The sequence below is a fragment of the Callithrix jacchus genome, chromosome 4 (genome assembly GCF_049354715.1).
Source record: "Callithrix jacchus isolate 240 chromosome 4, calJac240_pri, whole genome shotgun sequence".
Classification (NCBI taxonomy): domain Eukaryota; kingdom Metazoa; phylum Chordata; class Mammalia; order Primates; family Cebidae; genus Callithrix; species Callithrix jacchus.
Window position 1 is genome coordinate 153914276 of NC_133505.1, and position 27574 is coordinate 153941849.

A 27574-nucleotide genomic window follows, 5' to 3' on the forward strand; every position below is an offset into this window, starting at 1 on the left:
AGTGTAGGCTCAAAAAAGGGGACTTCAGCAGAGTAACAAAATGACTGGCATTATTTCAGCCTAAATTACAACAGTAAGTGGTGCAAAAATGTTTTATAATTCCATTAATAAAGAAAATGTTGTATATGTTATGTCATTATTAAAAGTCATTTTTATAATATATTTAAAAATGAGAGTTCTCCAGTAGAAATATTAATGCTACTGGCCTTCTAAGGCATTCATGTAATCCACAAAGAAGAGAATCTCACTATAACGCAGCAAATTATTCCACATATTTAGTCATTCCATAAGTCAAGGAATGTTATTATATATTATGATAAATTCCTAATAACATGATGTCATTCAAGTTTTCCATTACAAGAATTATAAAAAGATCTCACAAAGTTGCCTATATAAAAGCAGTTTTAGATGAGAAGACTATTTCTAACAAAGCAATAAAGATCACCTTGGATTGCACAGGTTCATTATAACTTTCCTAGAACATGTTTGCCAGTAACCCCATTTAAATAGTTAAATCTACCTGCCTGTGTAAGACATGTTTAAAAAGATTATTTGGCCTTCAAATTTTTTTATCCTGAATTTGAAGCACATAGCTGAATAATTACAAACACTGAACTTCTTTATTACCCAGCTCCTTTGTTTTAATCATCTACCATTCTCAAGAAGAGGATCTTAGTTCTAGTCTGCAAACATGCTTAAGCTAGGTGTTGGGGTTGCAACATGTCGGATATTAGGTATAAGATGCATAAGACATAATCCCTTCTATGAAAAACTCACACATGTAGAGTCAGTAATTATAGCAATACAGTGCAAACAACAATTTAAGAATATTTACTGAGTATCTGCCATGTGCCAGACACCACGCTAAAGACTTCATATAGATATTATCCGATGTAATCCTCACAACAATACAAGCAGGTATATGGGTACTATTATTCCCATTTTACAGATAAGAAAACTGAAGCTCAGAGGGATAAAGTGACTTGGCTGAAGTCACACAGCTAGTTCAGAACACAGCTGGCATTTTAAGTCCAAATGATTATGATGTTTAAACAGAAATTAAAGATAATTCCCTGTTGCTCATTGTGACCAAATTGAAAATTGCATCATCATTCTACTGAGCAAGAATTCCTTTATGTAGAATTCATGAAGCAGAAAGCAGATGATAATCTTGTGGCTGACTTCATGAACACTTCTGATGACTAACTTTGCTGTTAGTGTAACATTTAGCAATTCAGAAAATATTTACCTGGAAACATTTCCTTCTTTATTGGTTACAAATGACAATACACAATGGGGAAAGGATAGACCTTCAATAAATGATTTTTACCTCACTGGATATCCACATACAAAATAATGAAATTAAACCCATTATTTTTATATCACACACAAAAATCAACTAAAAATAATTTAAAGGCCTAGCCATAAGATGTGAAACTGCAAAATTCCTAGAAGATAAACATAAGGGAAAGTCTCCTTGACATTGGTCTCAGCAATGATTATTTGGATTGAACACCAAAAGCACAGGCTATAAAAGCAAAAATAAACAAGTTTCTTCACAGCAAACAATCAAAAGAATAAAATGGTAACCTACGGAATGGGAGAAAATATCTGCAAACCATACAGCTCACATGAGATTAATATCCAAAACATATAAGGAACTCATACAATTTAACAGCCAAAATCAAATAACCCAATTAAAAAATGGGCAAAGTAACTGAATTGACATTACTCCAAAAACATACAAATGACTGACAAGTATATGAAAAGATGCTTGGCATCACTCATCATCAGGGAAATGCAAATCACAATGAGATGTTATCCCACACTTGTTATGGTGGCTGTTATCAAAAGTCAAAAGAAAAAAAGTGTTAGCAAGGATGTAGAGAAATGGGAACACTTGGGCAATGTCTGTGGAGATGGTAAATCGGTATGAACATTATGGAAAACAACCATTATAGAAAACAGTATGGGAGTTTCCCTTAAAAATTAAAAATAGAACTACCCTACGATCCAGCAATTCTACTTCTGAGTATATCTCCAAAGGAAATGAAATCAACATCTTAGCAATATCTGCATCCCCATTTTCATTGCAGCATGATTTGCAACAGTGAATAAATGAAAACAACATTAGTATCTGTCAAGATTTGAATCGATCAAAAATGTGGTACATTCCTACAATGGAATATTATTTAGCCTAAAAAAGCATCATTTTATAGACTGTCATTTGCAACAACAGGGATGAACCTGGAGGGCGTTATGCTAGGTCAAATAAGCTAGACACAGAAGGACAAATACTGCATGTTCTCATTTACATCTGGAATCTTAAAAGTCAAACTCATAGTAACAAAAAGTAGAATAATGGTTACCAGAGAGTTTGGGGGTGGCAGAAAATAGAAGATATTGGTCAAAGGATGCCAACTTTTAGCTATAAGTGAATAAGTACAAGGGTCTACTGTACAACACAATTAGCATGGTTAATAATGGACTGTAAACTTGAAATTTGCTCAGAGAGTAGACTCAAAAGTTCTCGCCACAAAAAGAAAATGGTAACAATGTGCAGTAATGGATATGTTATGTGGATTGATTGTAACAATCATTTTTAAACATATGCATATACCAAAACATCACAATATATACCCTAATAAATGCAATTTTTGTCAATCATATCTCAATAAAACTGGGGAAAATATTGGTTCTATAACTTTTCTTATGGAGGTGCTTTAACATTTTGATTTTATTCAAGCTACTATATCAGTTTCTGCTTAAATATAATAATTTAATATTTATAGTGAATTGCTGTTGACATATAAAACTAAACGTTCATTCATTCAGCAAATATTTATTAAGCCACTATTGTTTCATGTACCGTGCTAAATGTTGGATATAAAAACTATAGCAAATAGTGGAAATCATCCTCAAATTATAGGAGCACATAGTCTATAATGAGAGAAAAACATTAATCAAATGATGGCATAAATAACTATAAAATTACAGCAGTATCTAAACAGTAAAATTTCTGAAGTTTCTAATTCTGCTCTACACAATTCAACGTTTCATCCAGCTCAAAATCCACTGTCTCATCTTCCTCCTCCAGTCTAGACCTGGCTTCTGTCCATTCTTCCAAATTTGCTTCCTCTCCCATGTGTCTTCTCCCTGTCCTTCTCTTTGGCCCAAACCACATTTGAGCTCTCATTGCTTCATTCAATGAGGTGTTTCAATAGCTCCCCGCATGACTCCCTGCTTTGGCTTCTGCCTTAAAAATTCCCATGGCAGATTACTATAACACTACATCCTGAATCACCTAAGACAAGAGCTTGATCACATTGCAGGTCCCACTCCACCCCAATAAGTGTAGCCACTCTCCTTCCTTTAAACTTGAAATCTAACTCTTTAGCCTGACATTCCAAGCTTTTAAAAATCTGACCAGTGTTAACTGTTCAGTCTTGTGATCTATCACTCCTCTGCAGGTATCCCTTCCCAAGCCAAATGGATGGATCACTGGCCTCTAAGTAAGCATTTTGCTTTTCCATCTCTGCTTTTGTTTATTCCATGTCACCACTGAAGCTCCTCATCCCTTTTCCACACCTCTCCTTCCCTTCCCTTCCCTTTTAGAATTCTAAACAGCCTTCTAAGTCCAGCATGAATTATTGATTGGAGAGTTGTTCTGTTCTATTTTTTGTTTGTTTGTGTGCATATGCTTTAACTCCTCTGCTAGACTGTGAACTCCTTAAGGGAACAGATTGTCTTCTGAATCTGCTGCAGTACTACACATACATGGTATTTAATAATACCTATTGATGTCCTATCCCAGGACAATGAAAGCTTATTTAGATCGTTATAAAAAAAAAGATTTGAATCACTAATTGTGTGATTATGGCTTCCTTTGGAAATTACAGATTCAGATCCTTCTGTTTGTTTCACTAAATATCCATGTAACAAGAAAACATAGAATAAGATTTTGCTACTCATCTACATAGAGAAAATAATTAATTTTATGTTTGCATGACTTTCAATGAAAACTTTCAAGCAAAGATAGCTTGAAATTATTTATTTGTATTAACTATTTGTATTAGTTGCAACTCTTCCTGTTGCAAATGAGAGCAATCTAACTTACAATCGGCTTAGGCAAAAATGAAAGGCAATTCATTGGCTCCGGTAATTGGGACGTCCATGGGTAGACTGGATTCAGTCACAGCTGGATCCAGAGGATTCAATGGAAGTCTCACTCTCCCTTTTTCTGAGAGTTCACCTTATTCTCTATAGCTGCAGACAAGTCATTTGTGTATGAGAAAGACAAAGCCAGTAATAATTTCAATTTCTCTCTCTCTCTCTCTTGTTTTCTCTCTCCTTATCTGCACATTGAGAAATCTCAGGGAAGACAGTTGAATCCTAAATGGATCATACACCTATCTGAGAAAAAGTCACTGTGCCAGAAATAAGGGCATCTGTGAATAACTCAGCCTGGGCATGAACCCATGCCTATGGCCAGGGTGGTAACCAGATACCTTACTTGGCTGTGCCTCTAAATCCACATGAAATTGAGAAAAGATAAAGACCAGTTGTTTTTTCAAAACAAAACAAAACAAAAGAAATGACCAAAAAAAAAAAAAATATTTCTTCCTTTAAGTCTGTAAAACTCTTTGGGTCCTGAATCTTCTAGATTGACTTTAAATTCTGAAATATTAGCTCATACATTTATCCCCAAATATTTGTTTTGCACCTACTATGTGTCAGGCACTCTGTTAGGCATTGTGAGTGATACAAAGATTATTTGATTTGACTCCTAATAATTTGAAATGCACAAAGATAGAGAGTTTTGGTCCAAAGTAGGATATGAAATGTGTCATAAAAGTGTTTGGAGCCAAAGATAAGGATTTAGGAATAAAACATAAAGAGGTGAAAATGTGAAGTGGTAGAAATAGATGAAACTGAAATTTTCAAGGTAGAGAAAATAAAGAGAAAAGAGAAATAAAGACTGAGAATAGAAAAGAGAATTGAGAAAGACTCATATCCATATTCAAATTGTAGTTCATAAAATACAAGTTCCTTAAGAGGAGAACTTACATCTTCTTTTAGGTAATAAAAATAGTAAGACTAGAGAAATAAAATAACAGTAATAACACTGAATAACGTTTATTGAGTGCTAAGTATGTGATAGGCATTGTACTAAGCTCTTTCAACAGATTATCCCATTTAATCCTCAAACAGTCCTATGAAATGGATATTAATATTAATATTCCCATTTTAAAATTAGAGCGCTGAGACTAAGAAATGGTAAATAATCTGCCAAAGGAAATGGTGGACTTGGGTTATTACCAAGCTAGTCCAAATCCGGAGTGTGACCTCTTTATCAACATGCTATAGTGAACATTTTCAGAGGTTCCATGTTTTCATGAGAGTCAAGGAGCAGATTCAGGGTAAGTTGCCCAGAATCATGTGTTTTTTGAGTTCTTAGTTCACTCACACCATCCTAACCTCATTCTCCCCCAATTCATTTTACAGGCCAAATTCATCCAGGAAATTTGCTGTCTGAGCAGAGAGTAAATGGAAGGGGTAGGAAAAGGAACGTAAGTAAGGCATGGTACAGGCTATTGGCTCTGTATTAGAAGAATAAACCTCAGTGGTATAGTTATGGGTTAAATTGTGTCCCCCAAAAGAGATCTATTGAAATTCTAAGCTCTAATAATACCCCAGAATATGACCTTACTTAGAAATAGGATCTTTATAGAGATAATCAAGTAAAAAAAGTTCATGAGGATGGATCCTAATCCAGTACGAATGATGTCCTTATAATAAGGGAAAATTTGGATGCAGACACAGACATGCCCAGAGTAAAGATCATGAAGGAGGCACAAAGAGAAGGCCAGGCAAATATGAAGGCAGAAATCAGGGTGATGGATCTTCAAGGCAAAAGCACCAAACATTGCTATCAAAGCACCAGAAGCTAGGTGAGATGCCTGGAACAGATTTCTCCCTTCCCGCCCTCAGAAGGAAGCAACCCTACCCACACCTTGATCTCAACCTTCTGTTTTCCAGAACTGTGAGACAACAAATTACTGTTGTTTATGCCATCTTGCTTGTGGTACTTTATTGCAGCACCCCCAGCGAACCAGTCGACGTACCTTTAAGAAATATGATGACCAATCTAAGCCTCTTGCTAATGAACAAAGTGATTCCCTCTTTCACGATGCCACGTCTATAAAACCAGGGTCATGCCAGTTCACTGCAGAGCATCCAGATGACTGAATTTCCAGATGTGATTTTATGGCCTCACAGGGAACTCTTGCAAATGATTGTACATAGATATTACATTTGGTATTTCCTAATATGTTGCCATCGTTTGCCAAAAGAAAGCTAATGTTTTTTTCTGGAGAGAATGATTTTCTTTCTATCAGAAATCTGACACCAGATTCATAAGTGATTATTTAAATTTTTTATTCTGGGCTTCCAAGACACATCAATATACTCAGAATGAATTGTTTACCCATTGGTTCTTAAGTTAAATTCACATTAAAACATTCTCAAATATCAAGAAAGTATTTTGTTTTAACAACAATCAATAATTCATCTATGGCTAGCTTTTAAGGGTTTGATGGGAAGCATGGTGGAAAAGCCTTTGAGGTTTTGTGAAAAGATAAAAACATGGCATGAATCGAAGCCGCGATCTCTACTAACAGCCACATTACCAAACAATGTACAGAACTAGAACTTTCAAAATTTACTATGTTCTTGAGTCAATTGGCAATGTGAATAAATATATTATGTTGGACACCATGGCCTCTTTAGGACAAATGTTATGAAATGTGCCCCTATGGAATTACATTTTCCAGAGCTGGTAGAACTCAAGGGCTGCTCTGAGTCAGTGAACGTTTACTACTGTGCACCCTCCTGAGATAACGCATGACCTAAAGCAGAACCTAACAGAGCCACTAAACCTGTTCCAGGACCTGACATGCTGTCTCCTTCCTTACTCCCTTTTCTTCCTCCTTCCTTCCTTTTTAGCATTAACATGTTTTTCCTATGAAAGTAATACATGTTTGGAGTTGTAAAGAGTCCCATTGTTTTGTGAACAGAACTATCAAAATATAACACAGTGAAGGAGCATTGTGAAGCAGGCAATATTTCTAAATTTCTCTATTCTGAATATGAAGTTTGCAGTATCATAGACTAGGAGGACACAAGTTTTAAAGCCAAACAGCCCTTGCTTTAAACTGACAAGTCCTTTTTTAAGCTGCATGCAATTTTAGGAGTGATACATAGCCATTCTATGTTTCCTCTTCTGTAAATTAAGGATGATAATTGTACCTTCTGTAAACAGTTGGTCAGAAAATTAAGGTAGTACCCGAAGAACACATAGCATAGAAAAAGCCAAATGGTAAATACTTAATAAATGCAGGGTAGTAACTATGCTTATAAAGAAGAAGACACCAATTATCTGACATTTTAGAAAAGTCAAAGCTATAGCAATATAAAACTATCAGTGGTCTCTAGACATTTGGGAGGTGTGAGGTGACAGTTATATTCATGAAGCATGGGGATTTATGTGAGTGGTGAAACCATTCTGTATGATACTATAATGATAAATACACGACATTATGCATTTGTCAAAACTCATAGAACTTTTCAGCATAAAGAGCGAACCTTACAGTATGTACATTTAAAAAAATCAAAACCATTTTGGATACTTGAGTACACCAGGATGGAATGCAGAATGTGACAAGGCTGACTATATTGCCAATGTATAAAATAAATCTAATGGTATTAAAAATGTATGAAACAGGGCCAGGCGTGGTGGCTCACACCTGTAATCCCAGCACTTTGGGAGGCTGAGGCAGATGGGTTGCCTGAGGTCAGGAGTTCAAGACCAGCCTGGGCAACATGATGAAATGCTGTCTCTACTAAAAATACCAAAACTAGCTAGGCGTTGTGGTGTGTGCCTGTAATCCCAGCTACTTGGGAGGCTGAGGCATGAAAATCGCTTGGACCCGGGAGGCAGAGGTTGCACTAAGCTGAGATCACACCACTGCACTCCAGTCTGGGTGATAGAGCAAGACCCAATCTAACAAAAAAAAAAAGGTATGAAATCAACTCACTAAATGGGGTGGGAGGGGAAGGTGACATATGGAAATGAGATAAATGTGTAAGGCTAAAGGAGAAATAAATTATACATAAGCACTGTACTCTAGTAAATAATATTGTTCCTCATAGGAATATGAATGATTATTATACTGATGTATATATATACTAAAATTGAACAATTAAGTAAATGACAACTGGGTAATACAGCCAGGTCTCTTACTGCTGGAGGAAGCTCTGCAGATAAGCAAGGGAAAGAACCTACTAATGATCCATGTGGTCATAGATTAGAGTTGACGACATCAGTATAAACTCTTATTTAGCTTAACGCAGATACTGATGGTTATACATGGGAACAATTATAGACGTGCATGTGTACATGAGTTAGTATGCACAAATATATTTCCTTCCTGTGTCAGTGGAGAGGGCCTAGAAGCAACCACCTTCCATCGCCACCAAGCACACACCTAACACCCAGATCTTGTTTCCTAATACCATTCTCCAACAGAAAGAATCAGGACTTTTTGGAGAAAAGGCTGACTCTAGGACTGGTGCGGAAAATATTTAACATGAGCCCATAGCATCCTGTAGTGCTGGGAAGTAAGGAAGTGCTTAAAAAAAGGAAAGAAAGGGATAGCCTGGGGAGAAATGCCAAATGTGGGTGAAGGGGAGAAGAAAAGAAAGCACACTGCCATGTGTGTTCCTACGCAACTGTCTTGCATGCTCTGCTCATGTACCCCAAAACCTATAATCCAATAAAAAATTAAAAAAAAAAAAAGTAATCATAATTCAAATATGAGAAAAAAAAAAGGAAAGAAAGAAACAACAACTGTGGGTTATGGAAAGAAACATAGTAGCCAACTAACAGACAGCCAACGGTCAAAGCTGGGAAATTTGAGCAAGGAAATAAAGGAAGTAATACTGGCTTATAATCCAGGGTAAAAAATAAATTTATGAGTCCATAATGACATAAATAATTGAACAAATAAACAAGTAGAAGAGAACAGAGAAGTCTCCCACACAGAAGAATTCCATGTAATTTGTGTAAATACTTGGCCTTCAAAGGGGTGGAGCATAAATCCCTATTCTAATTGCGGGCTGCATGTCATGACTCTTCCAAAGAGCACGGTGTGGAAAGAGAATAAACAGTGACTTTACAGTGGTGGCACCTGACAAACACCAGCTCAGCCAGATGTCATTCTGGAAAGAGAAAAAACAGTAACTTTACAGTGGTGGCATCCAACAAACACCAGCTCAGCTAGGTGTCGTTCTTTGTCTTTTGAAGATAAAATTTACACATTTTACTTTTTTCCCAAGTAAATCTTCTAGTAAACTTTATCATACATAGGAGATTTTATATGGTACTATTTACTTTTAAAAGTGTGAAGGTATAAATCTAAGCTAGAACAGAGAAAACTGAAAGACATGTGAATCCATGCAGGTTTTTAAAAAGCTATGTAAGAGTTTCTGATATGCTTCCACAAAGTTAGCCTTCCCTAAACACTGTAAGATAAATGCACCTTGCTGAGTTGAAGGCTTTTGTGAAGGTTATGCTTTAGGAGCAAGAAGGTAAAGATGAAGCAGGAAGATTTGAAGAAACAATAGTGCCAGGTGGCTGAACTCTCTCTGTAACGTGGCACTTGAAGGAGCTGTTTGCACATGAGTGTCTCATCCATCCATCTTTCCTCTGCACGCTCTGGGTCACACACCATAAATCTGCCCCTCGGTGTTCTCGGGCCTTGCATATCTAGCATCTGATATGAATATACCAGAACTTAGAAATTTTATGCTTCTTCACTGTGCCCTAAAACACATAGTGACATAATGCTTGATGTAAATGGGGCAGATGGAAATACAGATGAAAGGAGAGAGACAGAAATGTTACCACTTCTCAAGAGCTCAAAGCCATTAAGTTGCAGAACTAAGGTTCAAGGCCAACTCCTCTATCCCAAAGCCCAGTGGGCCCTCCCCAGTACCAAATGCCTCTGCATACATACCACCCTGAGCCAGCTTTAACCTATATTTGCAGGTTATGTGGAATTATTGTATTCAGTGCGAGTATCCCTTTTTCCTTCTTAGTAAAATATAAAATGTTGTAATGTGGTGATGGGCTTGGCGCTCCTGCCCTGTTCACTGGTAGGAAAAGGCTTCCTTTGGTGACTGGTAAGATGTGCTAGCTTTGTGTTCAGACTGAAACACTGATTAGAAAATTCCTCCCAGCCAAAATTCTACCCTGCCAAACTTCCTAGTATGTGTATTTTGAGAGTAAAAGAAGAAGCAAGTGGACCCAATTTATGTGCCTTATAGCTCTTTAATATATTTGATAGTTCACACATCATACGAAAGTTTGTGTACCTGAAAGTTTGGGATCTATGGTTGGTTTTGTTTTGGATTGGGTTGGGTTGCCTTTTTATAGGTCTAAAAGTTACTTGCAGAAGGTAGATAAATATTTTTGTGGCACTCAGAGTCCTTGAACCATAGCACTTGTGTCAGTTGCTATTACAGGTTCTATCAAATGATGTATGGACTTGATAAGCTGAGGTTACATACTGTTAAGCTGCTGCGTCTGAGTCCATAAATGTAATAAAAGTTACATGTAAAAACAATATTATATATATTAGGGATGCTAGGTCACCATGGAATGAGGTGACAACATGACACAGAAGACAACATAAGTTTATACTTTCATAGTACTTGTTTATACATGACCTCACCTCCAGTTCTGGAAGCTGGCTTGATTCCATAGCCAAGCCAGAGACTAGATTGAGTCTGACCTAAGGCATTTTATTCTATGCCTCAGAAGCCCTCAAAATCTGACTTGACCCTGGTTCCCTTCATCCTGAGTGCCCAAGGGAGAGGCCAGACTGTTTTACATTCTAACCTCAGAAATGTGTCTGCCCTGGGATAAACCAAGCAGTCCATTTAACACCTTCATTTTCACGACCGTACCAGACCTATCCTAATAGGAACCCTTACACACAAAGTGATCAACATCGGCTGTCTGAATACAGATCCTTTAAAAGGCTTTTCCTAGGAAAGTTTATAGGAAATTCAAGAACTGGACTACTCTGGAATCCTCCTTTCCTCTACATTCCCAATCCTTGGTCTAGATTCTACTCCATGATGGTTCTTGATGGGCCTACTGAGTGCAAGATACAAAATAGAGGCTCAACAACATTTTCCAAAAAAAATTGTTGCAAATTTAGGTTAAAATAATACTATTGGTCAGGCACAGTAGCACATGCCTGTAATCCCAGCACTTTGGGAGGCTGAGGCAGGCAGATCATGTAAGGTCAGGAGTTCAAGATCAGCCTGGCCATACGGTGAAACCGCATCTCTCCTAAAAAATATAAAACGTAGCCAGGCATGGTGGTGGTTTTCTGTAATCCCAGTTACTCAGGAGGCTGAGGCAGGAGAATCACTTGAACCTGCGAGACAGAGGTTGCAGTGAGCTGAGATCACACCACTGCATTCCAGCCCAAGTGACAGACAGAGACTCCATCTCAAAATAAAAAACAAAAATAAACACTATTAATTGTGGTATTTTGTTTGGTTCCCAATGTAACTGAATTCAGTTTCCACAAGTATGCCTTCATAGATCTAACTGAACTCCTTTACTTTCATTTTTAAATACTACAACCAAAAAACTCTATACAGCTGCTAGATTTCACTCTTCAGACGGCTGCATTTTTGGTAGGTGAAGCGATCCTCTACTTACTCCCTCTCCATGTCACAGATTTGATTCGAATACAGTCACTAATACAAGTAAACGACTTGACTCTCGAGGATTCACAAAATCCCCAGTGTCTTTCTGTTTAAACCCCTTAAACATTTAAAATTCTTATCTTCCTAACACGTTGTATTTTATGTCGTGTTATTGTTTAGCAAAGTGATGCTAGGAATGAAAAAGTGATTATAGAAATGAGCACGCCTCTCCAAAAAGGGGAAAAGTAAAGGTGATATTGAGGAGTGGGATATTTTCCTTAAGCCCCAATATCATGCAGATGTATGCAGAAAAATACTCATTCTGCTGTGGAGGAATGCTAAGCACACTGAGGTTTCTAGTTTTGTTTTTTTTTTTTTTAATTACCTCATTTGTAATAAGTTTAAAGAGAAACAGCTGCTGTTTTTATTCAGCCCGAGAGTGAGTCCCTGTTGTGTTATGAAAAGAAACCTGCAGACTGTCAAGTCCAGGACTGCTGTGAGGCTGGAAGGTAGCATGATGGACAATGGGCAAGGGGTGTCTGGCTTGGGGGAATAGTAGGAATAAACAACCCTTTTTAAGATTTAGTAGTGACCTTGGGAGGCTAAGGAAGGAGAATCGCTTGAGGCCAGGATTTCAAAGCTACCCTGGGCAACAGGTGAGAGCCTATCTCCACAAAACATAAAATTAAAATATTAGCCAGGTGTGTTGGTGCCCAGCTATTTGGGAGGCTGAGGTGGAAGGATCACTGGAGCCCAGTAATTTGAGGTTATAGTGAGCTATGATTGTGCCACCGCACAGCAGCTAAGCTAACAGAGCCAAGACTCTATCTCTAAAAAAAGAAAACATTTCATAGTGAATAATGTTCTATTATTTCCCTAAAATGACACCTTGCTACTTTTCCTAATCCCTTCATATTCCCCTATATAAATCCTAGTTACTATAATTTTACTTATTATAAATATCCTGGCTCTTTGGGGAACTAATCATCTCTCTATTCCTTTGTGTCTAAATTTTAGACTTGTAAAATTTTAGTAGAATAGGCAAAGAAAGAATCATTTTTCCAGATATTGACCATGTAATTGTTTTAAAGTATATGGTCTCAAGCTTGTGAAAAAAGTATATATAGAGATTTCTCCTACTCGACAGTCATCAAATGTTTATTGAGCACCTATTATATGGTGGAAACTTTTCTAGGCATAGCATAGGTGCTCAACAAACATTTGATTTTCCAGGCATTGGAAATGCACTGGAAAACCGGGAATGGCCCTGACCTCAATATAAGTTCTTATGTTATGGAGAAAAGAGATATGGGGTAAACATGTAGATGGGTAAATGAGATCACTTAGGTAAAAATGAGGGCTAAGAAGAAGATAAATAAGTTTGACTCCCAGACCAGCTTTAATTGGGTGGTCTGGAAAGGTCTCTAAGGAAATGGTATTTGACTTGAGACACTAAAATTGAGAAAGAAACTTTTTATCTGAGGAATGTGAGCCCATTTCAACTGTCAGGTCCAGACAGACATTAAAATGTGATGGCAGTTATATATCTCTGTCCTCAAACAAAATAACGTTATCTTCGTCATTTCCTAGATGAACTCTGGACTGATGCCAATTAGCCATAGAATGCCATATACTGGACACCATAATGCATACCTTATGGTTCAACAATGTACAGCCAATCACTAATCAGTGTTACTTCTGTAAACCAATGAGAATTTCTAACACCTTTATATCAGCACATTCCTTGTCCCATTTTGCCTTTAAAAACCTGTCTGTAACAAAGGCTGAATAGCACACCGCCTGGTGTTTCCCAGGCTGTGGTCCTCAACCTTGGCCCAAATAAACCTTAATAATTTACCTCAGTTGCTTTTTTAGGTTGTTTTTGACCATTCATAAAATCATATACACATTTGATCATTCATAAAAAATAACTTGAGATTAGCTTTCCCACAGGGCAAAGTTGCCATGTTCGTTTCTGGATCTGGGCCTTACTGCCGTATATCTATCAAATATCATTTATTCATTTTTCATTTTTCTTCCTCTGCCTTTCAGTCTGGTCTTTCTCCCTCTCTACCTCTCTCTGTTTATGGATCTCTCTTCTAGTTTCTTCTCCTTTTTCATTTCATATTTTCCATTTTCCTCACATTCTACCTCTTCCTCTCAGACCTAGTACATTCCTCTCCGCAATGTTTTCTCTGACTTCTTAGAAAAAGTGTTGGCTGGCACCTGTGCCACCTGAGTCTCTGTCACTTTCCCTCTTTCTTGTCCTCCCCTAAATCAAACTGAAGCAGAACTTTTTGCATCACTTGTGGAATTTAACAAACATAGCTGCATATTTGATTTTATATCATAATTATATCTCTCTTTACTTACTCTGGCCTTTGAGTTATCTTACCAGGGAAAAAGAAATTCAGGTATGCAGTGTGATGCTGAATAAATTATATGTAAATATTTTAAATGTTGTAATTATTTTAATGCTCCTGATTTCATGTGAACTTCATAACATAATGCTATATTTTATATTTGGAAGAAGCATGAGCTCTATTTATAGATGAATCTTGGCTTTAATCTTTTCAGAAGCAGTGTTTCAGAATTGATAGGAAACAGAAATGAACTTTCTCCATTTTATGCTTTTAACTGCAATCTCATTGATGTATTTCAATTATTTTCTCTACAGTAATATTATGTAATTATCTATGCTTTTTATTAAAGTCTTCTTAATAGAACTTTTGTTAAAACTGGAAGGCATAAGGCATAATATATCCCTAATAATAATATTAAAATATTTATTTTCAACTGCAAGTTTTTTTAATTATTTTTTCTAGAAAGGAACTCTATGAAATTGTATTAATTCCATTCTAATACAATGGAAGTACATTTTGCAAATTAATGCATAAAGTAACATAGAGGGTTATTTCTAAATTTAGCTTTATTTTCTTCAATAAAAACCCTAAATTTGAAATCATTCACAAATTCAAGAAATGAGGTGAATAAAACTGAAAATGATAAAGACCAATATTCCTTTCCTAACAGCATAAACATCTAAACAATGACAAATAGGTCTCAATGTGGTTACTTCACTCCATTATATTCTCATTTCAGAAATACGCAAATTCTTATGTTTATCTGATGAAACAGTAATTAACACAACACCACATAAGAAGATTCTACTACTCCTGACATTATTTGGGCCATGAATTTTCCTTTGTATGTTCATGTAGAGTGTCCCATCTTACTGAAAGCTTTGGCCTGGTGGAAGTTTTTTGCCAGTCTCACAGCTTGAAAATGATTTCTTTTTTCTCAAAATGGATTTCACCTTTGCCTTCTGAATTTAAGAAAAGGCAGGTATTTTTTCTAAAAAGCACAATCTTGTTAAGACCAAGCTCTAGGTGCAAGAGGACCACAGATGAGACAAGAGAAGCAGCTGAGTCCAGGGATGGTGCAGAAATCTGAGGGCATCATCCAGTGGCTATTTATTTCACTCAGCCTCAAAGCTCCATGGGATGATTTTAGGACAGACTATACTAAGCAAAAAAGGTTATTTTTACAATGTCTTGAAGAAAAACGCTACCAAGTCCTTTCCACTTCACACTTCTGGTATAACTTCTCTTTGTCTCCATTTCCTCAGCTAAAAAATGGAAGTAAGACAAATCTAACAGAGTTTTTTGTGGATTGATCCATTCAAACACCTAGAATAGTACCTGAAACATAGCAATAATTTAATTGGTGATAACTGTTGCTGCTGCTACTAACATTGTTATTGTTATGGTACAATTTGTGCAGTTGTGGTACCTAATGTAGCTCACAACCTAAATCTGAAACCTATAAGCAACCTAGATGCTAGAAACATCCAGGTTTGCCATCTTGATAACTCAGATTATTGTCAGACACATTTCATAAGCACCTCTTCATCCATTTCTAATTACCCAGAGAAAAAGCTTTATAAGTCTGGTATCTAATATGTTTGGGGCAAGCATGCTTTAAAATGATGTAAGGAATATAGAAGATAAACTCAAGGTATGCGCTTAGTTTTCAGGGAAACACCCAACATAAGAGACTACTACCATCCATGGACAGTTGCTCAGAAACTTTGGGATTTACCATGTAGAATACATAAGGAGAAGTTTGCCCAGTTTAGTAAATTTTTGCAAAATGAATGTCTTAATATCCTTAACATGCACTCATGAAGAGTCCCTTCCTATGATGACTCTGGTCCTGACTGTGTACCTTGCTTTGGCCAGTGGGATAAGAGAAAATGTGATGCAAGCAGAGGAATGAAAGGGCCTTGTATTAGTCAGGGTTCTCCAGAGAAAAAGAATCTATATCTACACATTTCTGAGACAGGCAGAAAGAGAGAGAGTAAGCGATATTTATTTATTAAAACAAGACCTTCATGTGATTACAGAGGCTGAGGAAGTTCCATGATCTTTTTTCAAGCTGGAGACCTAGGTCAGCCAGTGGTATAGCTCTAGACCTAGTACAAAGATGTGAGAACCAAGAAAGCAAATGGTATACGTTCCTGTTCAGATGCAAGAGAATCCAAAGTCCCAGCCAAAAATAGGTAGAGAGAGTAAATTCTCCCTTAAACCATCTTTTGTTCTATTCACAGTTCCAATTGATTGGATGATGCCCATCCACGCCAGGGATGGCAATATGCTTTACTCAGTCTACCTATTCAAATGTTAATCTCATCTAGAAACACCCTTATATATCTAGAATAATGTTTAATGAAAATCTGGGCACCCTGAGATCCAGTCAAGTTGATACATAAAATTAACCATCACAGTGCATTATTGTCTTGTTCTTGGTCTTAGAGGGAATTTGTTTAGTCTTTTACCTTGACTATGATATTAGATGTAGGTTTTTGGTAGATGCCCTTAACTAGATTGAGAAAGTTTTCTCCAATTCCTAGATTGTTGAGTATTTTATCCTGAAATTAATGTTGTCATGTTTATTTTTCTGTGGTTTGTTTTTTGTCTACTAAGATAATCATATTATTGTTTTTTCTTGGTTTTCTTAACATAGTGTATTACATTGATTGATTTTCATATGTTCAAACACTTGCATTTTTATTTCTGGAATAAAATTCTCTCTTGGTTGAGGTGTATACTCCTATGTCTTGGATTCAGTTTTCTAGTATATTTTTGAGGATGTTGGTACCAACATTATAAAAGATATTGGTCTACAGTTTGCTTTTATTTATTTATTTGTTTTGCCTGGTTTTGGTATCTGAGTAAGAACAGTCTCATAATGAGTTCAGAAGTGTTTTCTCCTCTTTTCTGGGGGTTGAGGGTAGAGATGTTTACGGAGGATTTGTGTTGATAATTCTTCAAATATTTGGTGAAATTTACCAGTTATTGTTGTTATTTGTTTACTGATATTTCTAGACTAACTCAGTAAAGTCTTTATTCTTCGTCACATGTAGCCATTGCAATCTCTACTCAGCTTAGTGATCAGCTAATGATTAGACGGTAATTTCTTAAATACCTGGAACCAATAAATCCCCCAGTCTTTACAGAGAGGAGCTCTGTATGCATTTTGGGGGATGTCTCCTACATTTAGTTTACACATTGGCCTTATCTTCTACTTCCTGCTTGTGCGGAGCTTCAAGGTAAGCCAGAGTTGAGAGCTTAGGGCCTTCTCAGATCTTTCCTGGGTATGCACTCAGCCTTAAACATGTGTATAAAACTTTTTAGATCCTCAGGAATATGTCAGAGATTTTCAAAGCTCCTATGGATACCCCATTCCTGAGTCTCACTCTATCACCACACTGGAGTGCAATGGCATGATCTCGGCTCACTGCAACCCCTGCCTCCTGGGTTCAAGTAATTCTCCTGCCTCTGCCTCCTGAGTAGCTGGGATCACAAGTGTTGGCCACCACACTCAGCTAATTTTTGTATTTTTCATAGAGATGGGGTTTCACTATGTTGGCCAGGATGGTATCAATCTCCTGATCTCATGATCCGCCCACCTCAACATCCCAAAGTGCTGGGATTACAGGCCTGAGCCACGGCTCCCGGCCAAGCCTTTTTGTTAATCTATTGTTTGCTCCACCTATTAGCTATCACCTTTGGCATCATGATGTCAAAACACTTGCCTATACATGTTTTCAACAAATGATCTCTCTGGGGAAGATGATTTTAGCACTAACCAAGCTTGAATCAGGTCAATTAAGGACAAGCCTTTCCATTTGGGTCTTCTAGGGAATGAGCAGACAGATCAAAAGATTGAATAATGTTAATTCTTTGGGAATGAAGTTTTGAAAGAGCTCCAGCTCTAGTTTGCTCCTTTTGGTACTGGGAATGCAGGCTTTTTTTTTTAAGGGTGTTTTTAAGTTAAGAAGTGGTAAATGAGACTAAGGTAAGTTTAAACACTACAAAGCTTGCTGATCTGACCAACATTCATCAGCTTTTCTTACATAAATGTTTCCTGGTTTGCTACAAGCCTTTGGCTAATTTCCAAAGTTCTGAAAAAGTTTATTCTATTTGCCAGGTTTTGTGTTGTTGTTTTTATGGAGGGATACATTTTTTTATGCCATTTCACTACACATCACTACTAGTAGCAAATTAATCTTACCAAAATTAATAAAGTACAGTCGGTTCACCAATATTGACACTAATTTTATGACAACTCAATTTTGTATGCTGAGGAAAAAAATAATAAAGCAAATTGGGCATTTCAACAATGAAACACGACTGTGCGTAATGTTATAGAAAAATCTTCTGCAAATATGAAGAACGATTGAATATGAACATACATGTACTTAGGTGACTATTTGAGAGAAACACTATTAAATGGTAGCTCCAAGATCTAAATTTTAAAAAAATCCAAATTTTTTAAGTTAGGAGAACAAATTGTAAGATACAGCTAATAAATTAATATTAAATTTTACTTGTAAAATTGATGTATCAAAATGAAAGCCAAGGCTCTTTATTAGAATCAGGCTGCATAAGAGTATTAAACTCACTTTGTACTTAAATTCACATCAAGGATGATTGATGATAGAAGAAATATGTTTTGTGACTGTACTTTTATTTGCTGACACTACAAAAAATAATTCTCTACAGAGAATGAATTCATAATGGAAAAATACAGAAGCATCTAAATTGAGGGTACACTATACCGAGAGCAAAACAAACTCAGAAAATGTTAGAGTGAAAAGCAAGCTCATTTGCTAATTATTGTATTGTGATCTTTGCATTTATTTCATCTATCAAGAAGTTTTATTTTTAATTTCTGTCTTCTGTGGCTGAAATGAGGTTTTAAAAAAATCTTATTTTTCACATTTGTCTTCACAGCAATTGATGATTTAGATTACTTAACTGGAACTATTCTGGGAAAAAAACATTCTGCATTAAGTGATACAATGTGTCATAAAATGACATGGACTCAGTGTTCCTTCAGTTGGATCATTCAGTACTTAAAGGCTACTTTCGTTTGGTAACTTGGGGGCACAGACAACAAGGACATTTAGTTAATGATTGTGCATCATTATAGAGGGCAATTTAGAAGTATCTACAGAGCCAAGCCCTCCTACAAAGTTGTCATAGTAAAATCTAGTCATCCCTAGATTATACTTAGAGGACTACCATAGTCCTCTAAACTATACCACATGGTTTTTCACAGTTGTCTATTAAGATAGTGGATTAATCATTAATCTCACCAACTTCCAACTGTAATTACGGTAATTTCTACACAAATAAACATATTATTTTCTGTTAGTATTATATGTTTTAATAATATGCTCCTAGAGTTCTTAAATTTCTATATCGCCCTCTCCTCTACTCTTCACTTATTTTCTTTTATTCATGGAGTACTCCTTGCCTCATTCCATTTCATTCTAGCTCTCTCTCAGGGAGCAAATGCCTCAACTCTTCTCCCTCTTCATCTAAATGATGTTGCAACCATAAAACCTTCCTAATTAATTGAAAGTTTAACTTTACACGGGTTTTGAACTGTCTAAATATAATTTCAAGACTTCTTCCTATCTCAATTCTCATTTTTAAAATCTCATTGTCCATTTGGTTGGTTGTCAGTAAAGAGTTGCCTGTATCGGTGTCTCCATTTGTCATTATCTAGTCACTGAAATACCACAAATTCCACTGAAGCAATTCACACTTTTCAGTCCTTGTCCTACTAGAAATTTTTGTAGCATCTGAAATAATTGACCACTCTTGGCTTATGAAATATTCTTTCTTCGGTTTCTTTAATACTGCTCACTCAGTTTTTCTTCTGCTTCTCCGGACTGTGTTTTGAACCCCCTCGTCAAACTCACCTCATAATTCTTCCTTCAAATGCCGATTTTCCTCACTAGGTCTCTTGGTGACTCTCCGTTTTTTATTATATATATACTTTTCATAGGTGAATTCATTTAATGCCTCGGCTGCAATTACCATCTCTAAATTTATGATTCTCAAATAGCCTTCGGCTATTTCCTCCAGAGTTTCAGATCCCTATAATCAACTGCCTTCTGAACATCTTCCCTTGTATGTCTGATAGAGTCCAAATGTAATACATCTAAAATTGAAGTCATTATTTCCATAATTTCTTCTTCTATATCCCAGTGACTGGTGCCACTGCAGTGGCAAATGTTGTTGGATACCTATCCAAAATCCATCCTTGACATTTTCTCCTTCCCCCACCACACCCAAAAGAAAACCCAATTTGTTACAGATTTCTACCCTCCTGATGTATCCTGCTTGGTTGAAAGTACTTTAAACCAGTGATGTCAGAATCATTTCTCTTGCCAGTAAGCAGGTTTGCACGTGCATGTGATACAATTCTGGCGAAGGAGACATGAGCAGAAGTTGGCTGGAAGGCTATGGTGAAAGGTCTTGCCCTAAATAAAAGATACAGGAAGAATTTGTTCCGTGGTTGCCCTTCAATGTTGTTGGGCTTGGATTGACACCTGAAACTGCTGTTGGCTTCATGTGTTTTCAGGAGTTTACCTAACAAAAAAGAACATGATACGATGTACACTGGAATCCGAAGAATGGTGGAGAAGCAGAACTAGAGTCCCGTTCCTCAAGCCACTCTTCTTTTGAATGATGTTTGAAATCAGTAGCTCTCAAACTAAGCATGCATCTGACTCACTCACTCTAAAAGGCCTCTTAGCATGTTCTCAGTTCTACCCCTACAGGTTTTCATTCAGTGGCTCTAGAGTAGGGCCAAAAAACTTACTCCCAGGTGATGTTGTGCTGCTCAGCTATGGGACACACTTTGAGAACCACTGGTGTAAATAATTGACCTACGATTTCCTTACTACTTGCAGCCAAAAGCATTTTAATGGATGTCATTGTCAAAACCAGAATCTCATCCTAAGCTCTCTCTTCTTTGCCCCACACACAAATCTATTGTGAAGTGTCATTCATTCTACCTTCTAAATATATTTCTCATTTGTAGGCCTTTTCTATAGTGAATATCAGATTCTAGTTCAAGCCACCATCATCCCTCCCTTGGATTACTGCAACAATTCAAGTTGATGTCTACTCTCAGGCTCATTTCCTCAGGCTGTTCTCCACATTGCCATCACATGAAGCTTTCAAAAATGTGAATTTGGCCATTTGTTATTTGCTTAAAACTTCGCCAGGGCTTTTCAAGCCTGCAAGAATATAGTACCAAGTCTGTACCTTCCTCCAGATGCTTCAGGCCCACTCCTGGTGACCACCTATCTCACACTTGCCTACTCCAGCCCTCCAGCTGTCCTCTACTTCCTTGATACTTGAGATCACTTTGTTCTCCACTCCTCTACCTCTTCTCATACGCTCTTTTGTGCTTCCCTAACCTACACTTTTATCTTTTGTTTGGATTACACTTACTTGTCTGGAATTGAAATTTTGGCCAGAGGCAGTGGCACACGCCTGTCATTCCAGCACTCTGGGAGTCCGAGGCAGGAGAATCACAAGGTCAAGATATCAAGACCATCCTGGTCAACATGGTGAAACCTCATCTGTACTAAAAATACAAAAATTAGCTGGGCGTGGTGGCACCTGTACTCCCAGCTACTCGGGAGGCTGAGGCAGGAGAATTACTTGAACCCGGAAGGTGGAGGTTGCAGTGAGCCGAGATCATGCCACTGCACTCTAGCCTGGTGACAGAGTAAGACTCTGCCTCAAAAAAAAAATTATTTGGATATCTATTCCTCAAGGAACTTTTCTCTGATCTCCCAAGTGTTGACTTGAGAACCCTCCTATGGGCTCTCCAAGAACATTTTTATTTCTCCTGCAGTAGTATTTATCTTACTGTACTGTAATTACCTCTCTGCTTGTCCATACATCTTGGGAGAATAGAGACCATATCTAGCTCAACCACCATGAGAATCTCACATCACATTTTTGTCATTATCGTCATCTTTTTTATCATCATCCCTCTCATCCTCCTCCTTCTCCTTTAGTAAGCAACCACTGAGGAGCTTACATGATTATTTTATTTGGCATTCTAACTACCATATTTTACATCTAAGTAAACTGAGGTTCAGAGGGACCAAGTAGTTTGTCCAGGGAGGTCGGCCCAAGGAGAAAGCAGGATTTGAACCAAGCATGTCTAATTCCGGAGTTCACTGTCCATTCCCCCTTCTTCTAACAACAGTGTAACAGCACCCGATTTTCCTCTATAAAACTACTACCTCCTCCGCCCAATCTCACTTTCCCTTTCCTGTTTTCACACCTCCTATCACCCCAGCCCAAATAGCCTCACGTCCATGCACTCAGAGGCCTGTGGGCAGAGGCTTAATTTCAGTTTGCTAGAGAGGTACAAAGCCTGTCGTTGATCCGAGTCTCAGCTCAGCCAGGCATCACTCTCACCATGCTCTGGATAATCCCTGTGCCATGATCCTGCTTTCTCACCACACAGGTAAGAACACACACATCAGAAAGAGAAGTTTCCTTCCAAGTATTAATAGGTATGCCACCAACCAAATTTAGACAACACTAGGTTCTAAGAATAAAAATAATGGTAAGTGTCCTTCTTAAGATCTATAAACTAACCAAGCTAGCAGAAAAAAGAAAAATTATTCTGAAATGTAAAACTAAAAATGCCACTGTTGGTAAATTATAAGTCGCACCTCCAGGCCACCCCGGACACATGCACATGCCTTTACTGCTGCATGAGTTACTTCCTTGTCTCCTGCTACATGACGAGGTCTTTGAACTCTTGAGCACAAGGACTGTTTTCACCCTTGCCTGTCAAGCATGGAGCACAATCCTGACATAACCAAGGTGCTTAACAAAAAAAAAAAAAAAAGAAAGAAAGAAAAAGAAATGAGGGCAGTTGTACATATTATCCAATGAAGAAACAACATACATTTCCATCAGAAGTTTTTCTCTTTTAGGAAGACAGTTTTAAAAGATATCTGGTGGAATAATTTTAAAACTAGACTTGAAACCACCTGACTAGATGCTATTGTTAGTATTTCAGAACTGAAAGGGAAAGGTTAGTTGTACCCTATTCTGTCATTTCTAGTGTTCTAAGGCAGAGAGCGTCACATAAACTGTCTCCTTGCCCCATATTCCAGCCAGATTTTCACCCTGCTACCATGCCTGGCCCTTCTTAGCCGGCAGTGGCACTCCACTATAATTCCATCAACTTCATTACTCTGGGGCAGCCAGTGTTCCGCCTCTCATTTTACATTCACAGGCATCTTAGCATGATTCAGTGTTTTCTAGGGACAAGGACACAAACCCCCACATATCATGTAGCAGAGGGGAGGGGCAAGGTAAAGAACAGACCCCAGTGCTGCCTGCCATCACTCACTCTTATTCTCCCTCCAGGCAGGGGCTGCCCTGGATAATCGGTGTGCGGTTGCCTGACAGCCCGCTGGAGCCATCTCTTCTTGAGCCTGATGAATTTTCTCCAGTCAGCACTGTGAAACTGTCAATGAGTAGACACAGAGCCTCAGAATTGAAGCTTCCTGAGAAGAGAACATCCTGAAGATTGTTTGAACTGGATTACTATTTTTTTTAATGCATGATGACTCAACCCTGTGTGTTCATTGCAAACACAAACAGGGTTGAATTTTAAGGGTGTGCCTGGTTAAACATCTTGTGCACAGCCTCTGTATTAAGACTAACACCTGGCTAGAAGCTGCAGTTTATTTTGTGTGGAGTGTTTAGTTTTCACATAGAATAGAATTGAGGGAAAAAAAGCAGTTAAATAAGGTAAACGGGTATTACATCAGGCATATCCTTATGTGTCATACATTTTTAACATACAGGACATTATGGAGACAATTAGCAAAACTTAAATGGGGTGTGAAGATTAGAGGGCAGTAATGTATCATTGTTAATATCTTGATTTTGACGGTTGTATTGTCGTTATTTTGGGCACATACCATATACAAAGGTCTATGGAGTACGGAAAAACAGTACCAGAATGACCCCAAGTTGCTTACCATGTAACAGAAAAGCTATCAGGTGCATGTAAAACATGAAGAAAAATATAATGCACACTGTCATAAGGGCCAAACACAAAACAAAAACTGTAGTTCTCAGCATTTTCCCCATCAATGACCACATTAATACTTACTCTTAAATACCTGGACTCAAGGGTGAGGCTCAAGTCACTGTGAGCCAGGTGTAATTTTGCTCCTTTCTCCTCTATTGAATGGACACTGAAAGGAGCAGGAGTAACATTTTCTAATATTAGTTTTGAGTTCATCATAATTTTATGTAAAAAGATAAATGTCTCACCATCTTGGGACGTCATCTCTACCTAATTCATCTCTAAGACAGTTTATTAAGTCTCAGTGTAACCCAACTTAATAAATTTCTAGTAGGGCTAATTTTTTAAATTGCATTTTAGGTTTTGGGGTACATGTGAAGGACATGCAAGATTGTTGCACAGGTACACACATGGCAGTGTGATTTGCTGCCTTCCTCCCCATGACCTATATCTCGCATTTCCACCCATGCTATCTCTCCCCAACTCTCCACCCCCACTGTCCCACCCCTATTTCCCCCCTGACAGCCCCTAGTGTGTGATGCTCCCCTCCCTGGGTCCCTGTGTTCTCATTGTCAACACCCACCTATGAGTGAGAACATGCGGTATTTGATTTTCTGTTCTTGTGTCAGTTTGCTGAGAATGATGGTTTCCAGGGCTAATTTTTAAATGGGGTAACAAGTACTGTCACTGCTGTCCTCCCACCCCCTCTGTTAAGAAGTATTTCCCGCCCACTGTATTCCAAAAAGCAACAGCTACAAACTGCCAGGGCAGCAATTTGGGAATCCTAATGTCTGCTAATTTCTCTGAGACTCATTCCATTTGTACCAATAGCACTGGGATAATAAATTCATGGAAAGTTCTCAAGTTCAATAATTATTCTTGTATCACTACAGAGGGTATAATTCTAGAAGGTGAAAGAAATATAGTTCCTCGAGATGCTACTAGGCTAATGGATGGAGATAATAAACACAGGTAAACTCCCAAATACATACATGTAAAACATTCATAAAGCAATTTATCTATGGCTAATGACAAGAACAAACTTTCCTCTCACCCACTACAATATTTGGAATTTCCCATCTCTTTCCTTCCTTCTCTACCGGCTTGGACCAGAATCTCTTCTCGTTCTCCCCCAACCTCACTCCTCTGCACAGCAAATCAATATCTTAGGGATCCAGTGTCTCTACTTTGTGGCGAGTGCAGGTTTCCTTGCATCCCTGAATCTATTTCCACACATATAAATCTGGAAAAACCAACCACCAAGGTTGGAGATGAACTTAATGTGATAATGCGTTTGAGGCACCCACGCTCAAAGACTGGTCCCAGCTCTCTTCTCTGCTTCTCTCAGCTCACGTCAGGTCTGAGAATGCAGTGGGAATGTATGAAAAATGGCACAGGAAATGGAAGAGAAGAAGAATGATAAAGGCCTTTCTCTTTCACCATGGTTTTGGCACTCCTAAACCCAGCTGATGTCTCCATCTTTTGCTCTCAGAGAGCAGAAAAAAGCCTCTACTTACCGTTCTCTGCTGAGTAGATGGGCATCAGGCTACCCATTCAAGCCCTTTTCAGTTCCTGCAATGCCAGAAAAATCAGGCTAACTCAACTTGGGCTGATATTGATCTTCTGGCTGAGGATCTACAGATCTCTGCATTAGAATCTTCTTAACATCCTCTGCATTTGATTCCTTACCTCTGCATTCTCCAGCACTGGCTTCCAAGCTGTGGTCCAGTGCAAAGAGGAAACTATTTTGCATTTCCTGTCCAGCCAACCGCAGAGCCTGGAACCCCTGACACCCATCCACCTGTCCACCTGCCCCATCCTCAGCTGCAGCTCAGCCCAGGTATATAGGCTTTGTACTGGGACTAAGAAGCGGTAAGATGGGATGATCAGGGATCCTTACAAACTCATCTGCAATCTCCCAGTAACTTTTAATTTTGAATCTCCTTTTCTTCATCCATCCACATTCACCAAACCCAAGCACTATTCATATGGCTTTCCAAAACTACTGAACCTTCCAAGTCCTTCTCACTCTTCACCTTTCCCATCACAAAAGATAAAAGAACCCTCTCTAGATGAAGGCAAGGAGAAAGACAGAGACAGAGAGGAGGTCGGAAAGAGGGCGAAAACTGAACGCTTGTGTGATACCAAACTGTGATGAGTCACAAATGTAACTCTCTCTCTCTCTCTCTCTCTCAGGTTCCACTAGCATCATCCTCAGATCTCCACATGAGCACATACCAGTGCAAGAATGTCCTGTTCCCAGAGGGCAGCAGCAAGGACTGAGTGCATAAATATCTGGAGTCATTTCCAAAGAAACAGGCTAAGAAGGGACTGATTAAGTAATCATTTTTGCATTCTTCAGAACTTTCCGATGTCACTTCAGGTACTCTTGAGTGAGGCTTATATACAGTTTTTTGAGACAGAAGATTCCTATAATCCAGTGGAATTTCTATTCAGCTATTTTAAAGACCTTAACTCAGATGTTTTGCACTATTTTAAGGCACTTCAAGGGTTGGGCTTGTTAGGTTAGAAAAGAAAATCCTCTGTAGGACTGTGTTTTGCTGGTACATCCCACAAAGCTTATCAATTCTTTCTTTTATTTGTCTTGTCCCTCTAGAAGAAATTTACAGCATTAATACAAAGTAGAGGATCCACCTGTATAACGCTATTTAAGGCACCTAACTTAAAGCCCATGTCCATGAACTCTGCTACTAACTCCGCTACTCACCAGGCAAATTTTAGGAAACATTGGTTTCATGAGGAGCATATTAGATGATACATAAAAGTTGGAAAAAATATGATAGGCAATATAAAGATAGGATGTTATATTTCAAGAACTTACTAAAAGAAAACCCTGTGAAAAGGAACACAAGACTGCTTTGTGCTTAGAGTTACCTATTTTCTCTAAAGACTATAAAAGATCTTTGCAGTGGGAAAGTCTCTGAATCTTAAATGTTTCTTTTAAAAGCAGGAAAGTTTCTTCTCCCGTCTGACGTCTGGATTATATCTGTAAATCATTCTAGCCCAGTAGGTGCTAGATTGTATGTTTGATTAATTGGCATAAATGTCCAACCTACAAATCGAAGTTTAAACTATTTTCTGAATAAATTGATCATTTAAAAAAACTATTTATTATTTAGATCTTATAAGATTTAATGTAACCAAAAGACTAACTGATTGGCTGACTGAAGGACCAACATCATGAATGTCGAGAGCCTAACTATATAATTTCAGCTAAAGGTAAATATGAAGAGGTGAACTCCATTTATTTTCTATTTTTTGTGCATAATTTCATACAGCTCAGTCTTTCAAGCCAATAAACTAATTCACAAGAGAATAAAGTTCTTACCCA

The 27574-nt window shown here is 37.8% G+C and overlaps 1 long non-coding RNA gene across 1 annotated transcript; it reads left to right on the top strand.

Moving 5' to 3' along the window:
- Positions 1-27412, top strand: LOC118153010 (uncharacterized). Its single transcript, XR_004742139.3, has 3 exons — positions 1-73; positions 5506-5570; positions 23553-27412. It is a non-coding gene; the product is annotated as an uncharacterized LOC118153010 (long non-coding RNA).
- The last annotated feature ends 162 nt before the right edge of the window (positions 27413-27574 follow it).